Genomic DNA, 14,041 nt, shown 5'->3' on the forward strand with positions numbered 1-14,041 from the left:
TGAGGCGCCGTTTACACGAGGACAAAACTGCTTGTATCTGCATAGTTTCGCGTGCGTATAGCCCTATTATTTACACGAGGCCGATAGAAACGGACCCCACAAACGATAACGGGTCCCAAGGTGGATAGATTTGCAAACGAAACGCTCTGGGGGCTCAACCGAGTCCGTGTAATCACCTCGATACGAATATTTCCTGAAAAAAGAATGATAGCCCCACCTCTCCCCGCCTCTCCTGCTCACTGCTGGAGCATGGCCAGTAGCCATCTGTAACGATCAACTATCAAAAATAGCTGTGTTAATTAAACGCACAAGGGGCTCTTGAATGAAATAATATTATAAAAGGCAAACCAGAATTGTTAACGCCCAATACACTCCTTAAACAAAATAAACAGAGTCAGATTTCATGCATTGATCCCTTATATTGACAATTTTCCAGCCAAACAACACAAACAAAATTAAACAGTCCGCTCTGCGATACACCAAACTTGTCTTTACTGCCTAATCCAGGCCATTATTGTTCATTGCTCCTGCGCCCGTCGGTGGCAAAAAGAGAAATGTTTGTAGGCAGAGGACCGGCGTGTCCCAGAGGAGCGATCTCACCCGGTGTTTGTAGAGAATATCTCTCTTTCTGAGCGCGTCCTCTCCACGGAGACGTGCTTCTTGGTCGGTCTATGCAATATCCACAGATTCGGTTTCTTTCAGTTAACTTCCCCGTTGCATTTATCCATATGCTGAGGAAATTACTATATCCCGCTGAATACCAGCAATCGCCACACACACTTCCTCCTGTCAGTAGCTACTGCTAGTGCTACTGCTACTGACCATGCTACAGATGTTAGTACAACATCTACAGCTCCTCTACCACAACCATCAGCAACAAGTGGACATGGAGAATTACATTAACTACTACATGTTGCTAAATCCACCGCGGGGCATAAACAGAAGGGTAGCCATGGCAACATTGCTGCGGGGCTGCTCCGGGCTGCTCTTCTTCGCTGCTTTTGGTGTATTTTGGCGGAAGTTACAGCGCCACTTACAGTCCCGGCATATGTACTACAGCGTTTCCAGCGGTCTCGTTTGAACAGACACGTTAAATGAAACGAATGCATGTGAACGGAAGACTTTTTTGAATACGCATACTGTGCATAAACGCAAACGTTCCCGTGTGCACAATGTCTAAAGCCTTTTTTGGGGGTTTGTTCTTCCACAGAAGAATGAAGGAATTCAGTTTTGTGGAAATGATATTATTGGACTTGGCATGATCCAAACTTGGATGGAAAAAAAAAAATGTTTTGCCAAGCTTTGTTCAAAATACACATTTCTTAGTTTGCAATGACTAAAGCGTTATATGAAATAAGTCATTGTCTTGTCTGAACGTGTTGGGTCTCATGTGGAATTACTTGCAGCTGCATGAAAATAAAAAACATAACTGTCTACTAAACTTAACTTTTGTTCACAGTTATACAAAATTAGCTCATCTACCGTGTGTTAAGCTGAATGTAAAAGCAAGTCAAATCAAAGTTCTAAAAAAATACTTTTAGAGATGTCGTGCAGCTAACTTCCAAGCATCTAATGACTAAAGCCTTTGTCACGCCACAAAAACACCCATTTCCGTTGAATGTCAGATTCTTTCTTTTTTCCCTCCTCTGGCTCCACACAAACAACTCTTTAAACCACACCCAAGGAGAGTAAAACGGTCTGGGTCACATCCCCCACCAGCATTTGGATCCAGGCATCAGCCAACCAACGTATAACTCTCATTTACTCAAAGAGCAATAAAGAGACACCATGGAATCAGGCCAGACCCGTGCTGCGGTTCCAACTTACCTGGGATGGTCCATTTTTAACACCCTATGCTGCTGTCTGCCTCTAGGAATTGCTGCCATTGTCTGCTCCTGTAAGGTGAGTTAATTAATTTTCCTGTTTTTTCTATTGTTGGCAGGTTTGTTTTAAATGCTATGATTATTTAAACTTCAGTCAAACTACTTTTTTCTAACAAATGACTTCTGACACTTTTCAAAGGCACAAAATGCCAATGCTGTTGGAGAATCAACTGAAGCTGCAAGTGCATCAAAGACAGCCAAGACCCTAAATATCATCGGACTTGTCCTTGGAATAATTATGATCATCATAATCATCGCGGTCAAAGCCACGATGTGAAGACAACATTGATGAGGACTGTTTTTCCAGCACATGAGTTGGAATTTCAGCAATGCCTTTGTTACTTTAACCTTCCCATCCCCCACACACGGGACCCCCTAAGTAAAAACAGATGTAAGAGAGTGTGAGAGTGTGTGTGTGTGTGTGCGTGTGTGTAAAAAGACAGATTCTACATGTGTTTGTATTTTTATATCTTCTGATCAAGAGCCCATACAGAAATGCCGCGAGTAAAATAAAAATAAAACACTGGAGAACACTGTTTTGTTGTCAATTTAGTTTAGTATCAATTTAAGGGTCAGGTTAGAATTAAAGTCTTGGTTAATCAGTGAAATCTGAAAACCTTTAAAAAAGAAACAGAGTTTTTATATATGATTGAAAATAATAGTACATAGTAAAGTTTATTTCTATAACTGGTGTATTTTTAAACTTTCATATTAACATTCCACAATTGTATGGAAGCATACACGTCCTGAGTTATGTTTAACCAATTTATTTTTTCTCTGTGGCCTTTGTGGGACAAATATTACTTTGCATTCTGATTGTAACACTTCATAGAGTAAACTGTGCCTTGTGACTTGTCGCAATGATCAATAAGTAGATGTCGGGTCATACATTTTGGTAAAGTGACTTCATGATGTGTAACACATATGTGTTTAAACAATATTTTTAATCAAGGAGAATGCTTGCAAAAAGAGTTCTTAAAACATTGAGCACACAGTGGCATGCTTTTTTCTCCGTGGAAGGAAGGAAGTTCTTGTAATGCAAGGATGTTTATTCTGTCTTCTTGGAGATAAATGTTTGTCTGTAAAACATCTGCCAATCCTTAGGTCTTCTTCTCTGTGTGTAAAAACTGCATTTTCTTCATCTCTGAAGTGCTTAAAATAAAGAATAGATGTTTTGTGAGATGTCTTTGTCTTCTTTCATAGAATAATTTCCCTTACACTTCAGAGCTCTTGTCCCTTAAAAGTCCTTCAAGATGGGAGAGCAGTGACGCTTATCTGTGCTTCCTCTGAAGATCCTCCACTTCCTGATGCCATGTTTATGTTTATGTTTATTAAGGATCCCCATTAGCTTTTGCTCTTGACAAAAGCTACTCTTCCTGGGGTCCGACACTTAAAACAATACAACAATAATACAACAATAATACAAAAACATTCAAGACATAACTCCTGACATCATTAACAAAATTAACAACATCACCAATATCATCAACAATTTCCAACATCATCAACAATCTCATCCACTTACAACATCAATCTCAGCCGAGGATGAGTGCACAAGACACCCACCAGTACAAAGCATGAGATCAAATTAAATTAGGGATCACAGCTCACAAGGGTACATGGTCATTAGTAGATGGCCCTTCAATCTCTTCTTGAAAGAGGCTCTGGACTCCATTTCATCAAGGTAGTTTGGCAATAAGTTCCATTCCTTTATAGCTCTATACGTCACAGAATATTTCAGAAGATTGGTCCTGGGTTTAGGTGCCAGTAGATGGCCTGATGTAGCTTGTCTAGTACTGTATGGTCATGCTCGTCTCTTGTATAAACTATTTGATCATAAAAATACAGTGTTTTTTTGCTAAATTGGACATTTTTTTGAAAAGTGATAACACGAGATTGCAGACGTTTCTCAACCGGAAGCCATGATAGGTTTCTATGCATAACTCCAATATGAGTGCGCTTCGAACAGTGGAGAGCTAGTCTGGCAGCCTTGTTTTGAGCTATTTGTAATTTCTGTATATGTGTTTTTGTTGCTGATGACTATGGCCGGACAGTACTCAAGATGTGACAAAACCAGAGACTGACTGACTTGTTTCAAAGTGGTTGGTGTTACATACTTTGTACATTTTCTCGTCACAGCTATGCTCCTTCCCATTTTAGTTACGATACTGTCTATTTGCTTTGTCCACTGTAAACCAGAATCAAGAACAATGCCAAGCAACTTAGTCTCGTTTACCTGTTCCACTGGCTGACCAGCCAGGGTCAGGCTTAATTGAGGATTGCTGCTTAACATATGTCTGGATCCGAACATCATTGCTTTTGTTTTTGCAATGTTGAGTACCAGTTTGTTATTGTTGACCCAGTCTGCTGTGGCTTTAATCTCTATTTTAAGTAGATTGTTTAACTCACTGCATGTTGATGCTGTACTGTACATTGTGGAATCATCAGCATACATTATTACACTGGACTTATTTAATACGTAAGGAAGGTCATTTGTGAATATAGAATACAACAAAGGCCATAATCACAAACAGACACACAAGAGACACACAAGTCAGCCCTTGTTAGTCTCCGACACAGAAAAATTGACAATTGACAATACATGAAAGAGCAATCACTCTGAGAAATCTTAAAGATACATTCTCAACGCTCAGTGGAAAACAATCATAGAGGGAGGTCATATTTTGTTCTTACATTTTCAGAAAGCAATCCTCTGCTTGGTTTGTGAGACCAGAGGCCTGTACTACGAAGCCGGATTTTCGCTTAGCCGGCTGACTTCAGGGAAAACTCGGGCTTTCCGGTCCTACGACGCTGGTTCTCTTTTTAGCGGGCTAGATCTCCATGGTAACTTATGCTGAGCGGCTAACCTCCTCGGGAGGAGGTTAGGTGGCAGGCTAAGAGATCAACTCAGTGAAAGCACCGCCTGCTGACCAATCAGAGCTCCGTGTGCGGAGTTTAAAGCTATCAAGTCATATTACAGGATAGAGGAAATACAGAAAAACTGCCGTTGCAGGAAAGACGGCCGGCAAAAATCACCGACTGTGTGAACGTGAACATTAATAGAATATCCCCTCCCATCTTCAGAGCAATCTGACTATTATAACATTAGCGTTAAGAAAGCTTACTTAAATATCTGCCACGACATAAGTAACCGGATCAGAGTAACATTAAGTACAGTCCGCGGCACTGTGAGTGCAGACGTCGATGTGTCCCATTATCATTCATATCATATCACATCATAATGTATCATATATTTCCTTATTTGAGGAACATGTTGTTTCTTACACGACCACTAGAGGTGCTACACTTAAAAACGTGACTGGGTCGTAATATGCGGCTGAACAATCGACCTATATGGTCGTTTTTTGTAGGAGGACAGGCTGGATTTAGCGGGTCATCTGAATTGAAACAGCAGTTAATTGAACCTGGTTCTCGAGGAGTTAATAGAGGTGAGATCTTGCTGACGTTGGTGGATCTGAGCCAAGCAGTAAACTTGCATAGACTCAATAACTTCTGTTAGGTCAATCAGTAGGTCTGAGTAATTTGCCGGAATAAATTATCAGCCCTCCCGACTCTAACAAAAGGCAGCACAATGCTGTCACTGAATTCTCTCTTTATCTGCCTCTGCTCATGGCTCAAGTCTTTCTTCTGAGGTTATCACAAAAGATGAACCCCATTACAAAACTGCACCACAAGCTAAACTTAATTTCTGGTTTGGCTAGCTAACAGTTTTCACAAATAAAAATAAAAAGTAAAACACTAATGCAAGTAAAAACAAGATAAAAACAAGATATGAAAACATAGAAAGAATGTGGGATAGTTTCTCAGTCAAAGTTATATTTCTCAGGTACTGGAGTCAGACAAGAAATTGTCAAATGTAAAAAAGTGTTTCAACTGTACAGTATGTGAAGATTTAATTTCCACCATAAAACACATTGTTTCTAGCTAATTCTTTGATGTCTCCTTTTAGAGGCACAACATGCTAATACTGTCAGAGAATCAGCTCTAGCTGTGAAAACAAGGAGCCTTCTCAGGACTAAATGCATTGCTGCATGACCTTGAACAAGGTGAATGAGCATCACTGTTCCAGTCAGTTTACGCCAAACTCTAACTCCCCGAATGCAAACATGTGTCTCTTACAGCCCACTGTCATACATAGTTCAGATATTACCATGCACATCTGATTTACGAGCACTACAACTGAGACATGATAAATCTAGGCCGTTACCTGGTGCAGTAAGCTGTGGTGGTCTGTCAGCTGTGCTCACTCAAGGCCGCAACACACCCACCTGAGACCAAAGAACGCGTACCGAAGGCGTCCCGACTTTTACGTCAGCTGCGTCGCCTGCGTCGGCTGCGTCGGCTACGTCGCCCGCAACGCCGCCCGCCTACGAACACACCGCAAATACTTCAGTCGACGAGTGGCAATAACTGTCCTCACCAGCAGGCAGCGGTAGTGTGTATTCGTCATTCAAAAGAGGCAACAACCGGAAGACAGACTGCCTTTTATACACCAAGAGAAGAAGAACAGACTGAGTGATATAAACAAACAAACACAGTAGTAGAGGAACAAACCCCCAAAAAAGGCTTTAGTTATCGAGATACCCCTACCCGAGGTAGAACAAAGCACAACCATGTTTTTTCATTACTTTAATATCTGTAATATATTAAACGGATTGTTGTATACAAATATTTTACTGCAAAATAAAAAATGTTGGTTGATGTATGGAACCTTCCCATAACCGAAAATAGTGAAAATGTAGGCTCCTCTGAAGGGGGCCATGTCAACCTTATCACGTGTACAGTATATCTGGAAATAAGGATCAGAATGTCACCAACTTTGGTTTATATGTTCAGGGTGAGGCAAAGCATACACTAAAGCACATTTTGTACCAATACCTTTGTCCATCTTCATAAAATATACAATCAAACACTGATACAATTTAGGCGGAAATGAAATTTGAAAGGAAAAATCCAAAAGGTATGTTTATACTTTTCTGTCATTATTAAAGTTAGGAGACCAATCCCCAAAAAACCTTATTTATATGTACCAAAGAGTGTTATCTTATGATAAAAGTTGGTTATTTGACTATTAGGGGCTGGTAACCTCTTCTGTCACCAGCCCCTAACAGGTTGCTAGTGCAGCAAGGTCTTCAAACTGACAAATAGAATGGGCCCTATAGGTGTAAATGGATGAACGAAAGGACACAGACCATAGATTAAGGCAAAAAACAAGATTTAATATAATTATTTTTATATAATATATATAATAATAAACCCATCTTTATCATTCTTAATGCATTTATCTTTATATTTAGTTAATCTTTGAATTAACATGGCGATAGGCCTACTGTGAGCCAACAGGCTTGCATTACAGCATTTTCATATGACATAAATGAACATTTTTGACTGAACAAATCAAACATTAGTTAAAATTAAACCATAAATTCAAAATACATACACAGCATTTAGTCAAGATAAACTTAGCTAGCTAAACTTGCCTTGCCTTGCCTTGCCTTGCCTTGCCTTGCCTTGCCTTGCCGATGTCCTTGTGTTACTGTTGTATTATGCAAGTTGCAGCATGTTTGGCTCAGCTTTAGTCCTGATGCACAAAGGCAAAATAGGCAAAGAGAGGTTTGTGCCCATCAAAATGATCTGTGAAAAGCTAGGGAAAGCCTTATGCCAGTGCCTCCCAGCTTGCCATGCACAAACAAGATTTAATATAATTATTTTTATATAATATATATAATAATAAACCCATCTTTATCATTCTTAATGCATTTATCTTTATATTTAGTTAATCTTTGAATTAACATGGCGATAGGCCTACTGTGAGCCAACAGGCTTGCATTACAGCATTTTCATATGACATAAATGAACATTTTTGACTGAACAAATCAAACATTAGTTAAAATTAAACCATAAATTCAAAATACATACACAGCATTTAGTCAAATTTGCTTTTTAAAGTCTATTATTGTTCTTACATTTAAACCAGGTATATCAGGGACGACATTTAGCCTATAGGATTTAGACAACTTTTTATCATTCCTAAAATTTGCCTTAACATTAACATACATTAATGTTAAACATATACATAAACATATAAATCCTACAGAAAAGGAGAGATATCATAGAATGAGACAGAAATTACATTACACTAATGCAAGCACATTAAACAGCGTTTAACATTTAAAGTAGAGATTTCGGCTCAATGAATGGAAAAATCTAAAATGAACCATACATTCAAACCTTAATGAATCATCAATTATATACAGTTACAATATGACTCAACATTTTTTCTAGTGTGCAACTATGCTGTCATTCACACTTCCGTTAGCGCACTCAAGACAGTCACAGGAACAGAATTCAGTGCATGGCAATCCAGCTACAAAACAAGGACATTTCTTCTGTTGACTGCATTTTTTGTCCTTGCAGTAGAGATTTGTTAAATCTCGCACTTTTTGCGGTGCTGCCGCTTTTTCATACATCACTGGTTGCATGACTCCCTCCATCAACCTCCAACCTTTCCCCACAGGACTCCAAAGCACTGTTTTTTTTTGGTGACTGTGGCACCAAACAGCAGTTTGGTACATGGCTCTTATGTCGCGTTTCCACTACACGGCCTCGCTCGGCCCCGCTCGGTATGGCTGGGCCTCGTTAGGACTGGCTCACTTTATGGCGCATTTCCATTACAGTTTAGGAACTGGGGCAGTATCTATAGTAACGCAGTGTAGGCGGAGCCGTGACGTGATCTTCAGAGGACCCCAGAAAAACAACACAGCCGTTAGCTGTTAGCACTCAGAGCTCACAGCTCCTCATATATGTTCAGAAACTAGACAAAAGTTAAACAAGTACAAACCACAGACTGCCTGTGTCATGGTGAATACAGTCGCTGCTTTATTTATGTCTGTATAGGCCGTTGTTGTGAGTGTGGACGGTTGGAGCATATACTGCGTTAGCTTAGCCAATCTCCATTTAGAAAACAAGCATTTTAAAAGGTTTTTCCCCTGCCGTCTGTCTGCAGACTTGACAAAGCATTAATTCATGGTTTTTACTAACCGGTATCAGTATGTTGTTACTTCGGCATCATTTTGAAACGTGTATTACAATTAAATCACGGTCAAATATGTCCATCTTGTTGTAGTTGTTGCCCCCTTGCCAGCGACGCTCTCTCTAGTTTAGCATACTCAGCCCGACTCAGCCTCGTTGTCTCTGGCCCTGGACCCACGATTTTATGAGGCCAGAAAAACTGTGAATTAGGACCCGCCGGCCGGTACTAGGCCAAGTGGAAACGCAACCAAAGACGGGCCGCTGACGTCACAGCCCTCTTAAACCGGGCTGCGGGCTGTAGTGGAAACGCGCCATTAGTACGTGTTGCCTAAATGAATCTTCAGTCGGGGGAAGTTGAGAGGCAGGCATGTCTGAGGTGGATGCCAGTACATACCTCAACTCATCCAGGCTTGTACACTGTTGCCCTTTCTGATTCTTCTTCTGGACATACAAAATGAGTGCATAATGTCGGGCCATAGGTAATGAGTCAGCCAGGTTTCCTGTCAAACCAAAGTGACTTAGACCGTTCAGCTCATCCACATGCTTCTGCATTTTTGTGAAAGCAGTTGATTTTCCAATTTTGAAAAAGCTGCTCGTTGTATCACACCCTGTCAGTGCATGGCAAGCTGGGAGGCACTGGCATAAGGCTTTCCCTAGCTTTTCACAGATCATTTTGATGGGCACAAACCTCTCTTTGCCTGTTTTGCCTTTGTGCATCAGGACTAAAGCTGAGCCAAACATGCTGCAACTTGCATAATACAACAGTAACACAAGGACATCGGTAAGGCAAGGCAAGGCAAGGCAAGGCAAGGTAAAGGTAAACTTAGCTAGCTAGCTAAGTTTACCTTTGCCTTGCCTTGCCTTGCCTTGCCTTGCCTTGCCTTGCCTTGCCTTGCCTTGCCTTGCCTTGCCTTGCCTTGCCTTGCCTTGCCTTGCCTTGCCTTGCCTTGCCTTGCCTTGCCTTGCCTTCCTTGCCTTGCCTTGCCCTTGCCTTGCCTTGCCTTGCCTTGCCTTGCCTTGCCTTGCCTTGCCTTGCCTTGCCTTGCCTTGCCTTGCCTTGCCTTGCCTTGCCTTGCCTTGCCTTGCCTTGCCTTGCTTGCTTGCCTTGCCTTGCTGCCTTGCCTTGCCTTGCCCTTGCCTTGCTTGCACTGCCTTGCTTGCCTTGCCTTGCTTTGCCTTGCCTTGCCTTGCCTTGCCTTGCCTTGCCTTGCCTTGCCTTGCCTTGCCTTGCCTTGCCTTGCTTGCCTTGCCTTGCCTTGCCTTGCCTTGCCTTGCCTTGCCTTGCCTTGCCTTGCCTTGCCTTGCCTTGCCTTGCCTGCCTTGCCTTGCCTTGCCTTGCCTTGCCTTGCCTTGCCTTGCCTTGCCTTGCCTTGCCTTGCCTTGCCTGCTTGCCTTGCCTTGCCTTGCCTTGCCTTGCCTTGCCTTGCCTTGCCTTGCCTTGCCTTGCCTGCCTTGCCTTGCCTTGCCTTGCCTTGCCTTGCCTTGCCTTGCCTTGCCTTGCCTTGCCTTGCCTTGCCTTGCCTTGCCTTGCCTTGCCTTGCCTGCCTTGCCTTGCCTTGCTTGCCTTGCCTTGCCTTGCCTTGCCTTGCCTTGCCTTGCCTTGCCTGCCTTGCCTGCCTTGCCTTGCCTTGCTTGCCTTGCCTTGCCTTGCCTTGCCTTGCCTTTGCCTTGCCTTGCCTTGCCTTGCCTTGCCTTGCCTGCCTTGCCTTGCCTTGCCTTGCCTTGCCTTGCCTTGCCTTGCCTTGCCTTGCCCTTCCTTGCCTTGCCTTTGCCTTGCCTTGCCTGCCTTGCCTTGCCTTGCCTTGCCTTGCCTTGCCTTGCCTTGCCTTGCCTTGCCTTGCCTTGCCTTGCCTTGCCTTGCCTTGCCTTGCCTTGCCTTGCCTTGCCTTGCCTTGCCTTGCCTTGCCTTGCCTTGCCTTGCCTTGCCTTGCCTTGCCTTGCCTTGCCTTGCCTTGCCTTGCCTTGCCTTGCCTTGCCTTGCCTTGCCTTGCCTTGCCTTGCCTTGCCTTGCCTTGCCTTGCCTTGCCTTGCCTTGCCTTGCCTTGCCTTGCCTTGCCTTGCCTTGCCTGCCTTGCCTTGCTTGCCTTGCCTTGCCTGCCTTGCCTGCCTTGCCTTGCCTTGCCTTGCCTTGCTTGCCTTTCCGATGTCCTTGTGTTACTGTTGTATTATGCAAGTTGCGCATGTTTTGGCTCAGCTTTAGTCCTGATGCACAAAGCAAAACAGGCAAGAGAGGTTTTTTGTGCCCATCAAAATGATCTGTGAAAAGCTAGGGAAAGCCTTATGCCAGTGCCTCCCAGCTTGCCATGCACTGACAGGGTGTGATACAACGAGCAGCTTTTTCAAAATTGGAAAACTAAGAGCCATGTACCAAACTGCTGTTTGGTGCCACAGTCACCAAAAAAAAACAGTGCTTTGGAGTCCTGTGGGGAAAGGTTGGAGGTTGATGGAGGGAGTCATGCAACCAGTGATGTATGAAAAAGCGGCAGCACCGCAAAAAGTGCGAGATTTAACAAATCTCTACTGCAAGGACAAAAAATGCAGTCAACAGAAGAAATGTCCTTGTTTTGTAGCTGGATTGCCATGCACTGAATTCTGTTCCTGTGACTGTCTTGAGTGCGCTAACGGAAGTGTGAATGACAGCATAGTTGCACACTAGAAAAAATGTTGAGTCATATTGTAACTGTATATAATTGATGATTCATTAAGGTTTGAATGTATGGTTCATTTTAGATTTTTCCATTCATTGAGCCGAAATCTCTACTTTAAATGTTAAACGCTGTTTAATGTGCTTGCATTAGTGTAATGTAATTTCTGTCTCATTCTATGATATCTCTCCTTTTCTGTAGGATTTATATGTTTATGTATATATTTAACATTAATGTATGTTAATGTTAAGGCAAATTTTAGGAATGATAAAAAGTTGTCTAAATCCTATAGGCTAAATGTCGTCCCTGATATACCTGGTTTAAATGTAAGAACAATAATAGACTTTAAAAAGCAAATTTGACTAAATGCTGTGTATGTATTTTGAATTTATGGTTTAATTTTAACTAATGTTTGATTTGTTCAGTCAAAAATGTTCATTTATGTCATATGAAAATGCTGTAATGCAAGCCTGTTGGCTCACAGTAGGCCTATCGCCATGTTAATTCAAAGATTAACTAAATATAAAGATAAATGCATTAAGAATGATAAAGATGGGTTTATTATTATATATATTATATAAAAATAATTATATTAAATCTTGTTTTTTGCCTTAATCTATGGTCTGTGTCCTTTCGTTCATCCATTTACACCTATAGGGCCCATTCTATTTGTCAGTTTGAAGACCTTGTTGCACTAGCAACCTGTTACGGGCTGGTGACAGAAGAGGTTACCAGCCCCTAATAGTCAAATAACCAACTTTTATCATAAGATAACACTCTTTGGTACATATAAATAAGGTTTTTTGGGGATTGGTCTCCTAACTTTAATAATGACAGAAAAGTATAAACATACCTTTTGGATTTTTCCTTTCAAATTTCATTTCCGCCTAAATTGTATCAGTGTTTGATTGTATATTTTATGAAGATGGACAAAGGTATTGGTACAAAATGTGCTTTAGTGTATGCTTTGCCTCACCCTGAACATATAAACCAAAGTTGGTGACATTCTGATCCTTATTTCCAGATATACACGTGATAAGGTTGACATGGCCTTCTTCAGAGGAGCCTACATTTTCACTATTTTCGGTTATGGGAAGGTTCCATACATCAACCAAATTTTTTTATTTTGCAGTAAAATATTTGTATACAACAATCCGTTTAATATATTACAGATATAAAGTAATGAAAAAACATGGTTGTGCTTTGTTCTACCTCGGGTAGGGGTATCTCGATAACTAAAGCCTTTTTTGGGGGTTTGTTCCTCTACTACAGCGTCTGGATTCCATTTTCACTCTCTCTCGTCGATCGAAAACATGTATCGTACGTACATGGCACTGTCCCAGGAAGATGGAGACAAGACCCTGAACTACGGCAGGCCACCCTGCCACACACCACCAATAATCCAGCTCGAGCCAAGCAGCACAGGGATGAACTATGCCAATATTTTAACGGTGTCGGTGCAGTGCCTTTTCAGTGGGATAAGATATAGCAAATATGTCTAAAGAACTGTACAATGTCAACAATCGACTACAATACGATAAAAATAGTGTGTAATACAATAAAAAAAAGAATTTGCCAAATATGTCTAATGCTGTGTTATCAATGGCTGTAGTATCAAGGTACGAAATAAAGTTTTGCATTTTGCAGTAGCGGTAAAAAGTGGTTTATTTATTATGTACAGTGTACAGCCAATACAAAACGATAAAAATAGTAATTAGTGTACAATACAATAAAAAAAAAAGTTTGCCACAACTGTCTGTAAAAACAAATGTACAAATAATTAGCCACATATTTACAAGTGCGCGAACTGTCTAAAGGTTTCATCTTCATGGGTCTGTTCCATTAAACACTTAAAATAGCTATTTTCCACCTCATGCAGGAAGATTGGCAGCATATCACATGTCAACCGCCGCAGTCTGTTTTCGTAGACTTTTGAATGGACCGCGATTTCGTCATTAAGTTGACCCTTGCCAGTTAATTCTTCCAGGAGCGTACCTCAATCAGAGTGATTGCTTGTCCCGACTTTCCCGACGCAATCGGCCGCGAGAGGCGTCGGAAGGTGTGAAAAGGTGCCGTAAAGAGACGACGGTGCGGGACACACAAACCTGAGTAGGGCGCCTCTGACGGCCTCTGACTCCCAAAATCGGACTGGTGTGTCCGGGCCTTTAGGGGAAGCTGCTGCAGTGTACTCGAGCATGGTACCTATTCTTATACACCCAAACATTAACAGCTGATTCATCCAAATATCCTAAATTGCTGTTCAGAATAATAGAATCTCTATTGTTTGCCAGTAGAATAAAATGCTCTCTAGCAGAGAAATGAATTAACTGAATTGGCACTGATTATGGTATGTTGCTGTTGTGAAATTAGCTATGAGTTTGTTCAGATTTTATTCCAAAAACAACAGAAAACACTAATGCTTATCAAGAGATTGAATTCAGAGTGAAAAAGTTAGATCTC

The 14,041-nt window shown here is 41.6% G+C and overlaps 1 long non-coding RNA gene across 1 annotated transcript; it reads left to right on the plus strand.

Annotated features, from left to right (window-relative positions):
- The first annotated feature begins 1,672 nt into the window (after positions 1 to 1,672).
- Positions 1,673 to 3,063, plus strand: LOC117470318. The gene is made up of 2 exons (XR_004554684.1): positions 1,673 to 1,902; positions 2,023 to 3,063. It is a non-coding gene; the product is annotated as an uncharacterized LOC117470318 (long non-coding RNA).
- Positions 3,064 to 14,041: the final 10,978 nt, after the last annotated feature.

This window comes from Trematomus bernacchii, unplaced genomic scaffold, assembly GCF_902827165.1.
Source record: "Trematomus bernacchii unplaced genomic scaffold, fTreBer1.1, whole genome shotgun sequence".
NCBI lineage: Eukaryota > Metazoa > Chordata > Actinopteri > Perciformes > Nototheniidae > Trematomus > Trematomus bernacchii.